The sequence below is a fragment of the Perognathus longimembris genome, chromosome 2, assembly GCF_023159225.1.
Source record: "Perognathus longimembris pacificus isolate PPM17 chromosome 2, ASM2315922v1, whole genome shotgun sequence".
Taxonomy (NCBI): Eukaryota; Metazoa; Chordata; class Mammalia; order Rodentia; family Heteromyidae; genus Perognathus; species Perognathus longimembris.
This window is the reverse complement of record NC_063162.1, coordinates 151,490,851-151,492,232: the sequence shown is the minus strand read 5'-3', so window position 1 is coordinate 151,492,232 and position 1,382 is coordinate 151,490,851. Positions and strand designations below refer to the sequence as shown.

The following is a 1,382-nucleotide window of genomic DNA, read 5'->3' as shown; positions in this document are numbered from 1 at the left end:
TTTAATGCAAAACACCCAAATTGAGAAACAAAGTTTTAAATAGACAGTTTTATAAGGATAAGTTGTAACACAGGTAGTGACTGTTTACTTAAGAAATCTTGATCTTGGGGCTAGTGGCTAGAGTGCCTGCCTCGTATTCATGAGGCCCTGGGTTCAATTCCCCAGCACCACATACACAGAAAACGGCCAGAAGTGGCGCTGCGGCTCAAGTGGCAGAGTGCTAGCCTTGAGCAAAAAGAAGCCAGGGACAGTGCTCAGGCCCTGAGTCCAAGGCCCAGGACTGGCCAAAAAAAAAAAAAGAAAAGAAAAGAAATCTTGATCTTCGAGCTTATGATGTACCCAATGGCCGTAGGTTTTCCACAGAGGCAGTCCTCACTTTTCTCTTGTGTGCACTGACTTCTCATTAGTTACCTTCTGCTTTGGCTGCACGATCTGAGTCTCTTTGCTTTCTCTGAGAGGTAGTCAAGCTATCTTCTTTTTCCCTTGCTTATTTCCTGTTGGTTTTTGTTGTGTGTTTTTTCATATTTCTTTGGCAAGTTCTCATTGAGTTCCATGGGCCATGCCCATCAACCGATGGATCTCGGAAGAGGGTGATGGGGAAAAGCAATGGCTGTCTCCCTATGCTGGGCTGCGCCCGCCCGGGATCTGGCTGCCAGGCTGAGCCAGCGAGGAGCCTCTGCCCGGTCAACTTTGCCACCCCACCCACCTAAGGGAAAAACGCTGAAACTCTGTTCCGAGTTTACAGTTCTTTGATGAAAGGAACCTTCAGAAGCCCCGGTATTTCAAAGTGCCCGCCCCTGGGTTGTGCGTCTAGCACCTCTGCAAGTCGGTTTCTTCCTGTGGGGAACTGGGAGCCCTTGCTCTGCCCTGCGATCCGATCCTGTAGGGAACAGGAGTGCTGCAAAGGAGGACAGTCCTGTTGTGGTTCAGGCCAACCAAGTCCACAAGGCCAGGCCTGTGCCCGCCTTCCCCCAGCCCCACCCCCACTGGCCCTGCTCCTCCAGCCCAGAGCCACCCTAGCAACGCCCCTATAGTGCCACACGAGGTCCCGGCCCACTGCTCACACCCGGAGGCTCCCACGTCCCCAGCACAGGCTGGAAGTGAGAGGCCAGGTCCGCTCTCTGGCTAGCTTTGACTTGGACAGCTGGGAAAGGCGACGGGCTCACATCTAAGTTGTTCTTCCTTTCTCCTCCACAGAGCACTCCTGCATGAGTACTTAAGGTGAGCTCCCCAAGACTCCACGGACCAGGTCAGCTGCGTGTGCAAAGGCACTGGTGAGAACACTCCTTTACACACGCCACACATGCACATACACCCCCACAGCTGGATGTGTAAAGGGACCAGAGAGATCACTCATTCAACACACACAAGCATGCGCGCAC

At 52.9% G+C, this 1,382-nt stretch overlaps 1 pseudogene; it reads right to left on the bottom strand.

Moving 5' to 3' along the window:
• Nucleotides 1-372: 372 nt before the first annotated feature.
• Nucleotides 373-561, bottom strand: LOC125345904 (annotated as a pseudogene).
• Between the last annotated feature and the right edge of the window lie 821 nt (nt 562-1,382).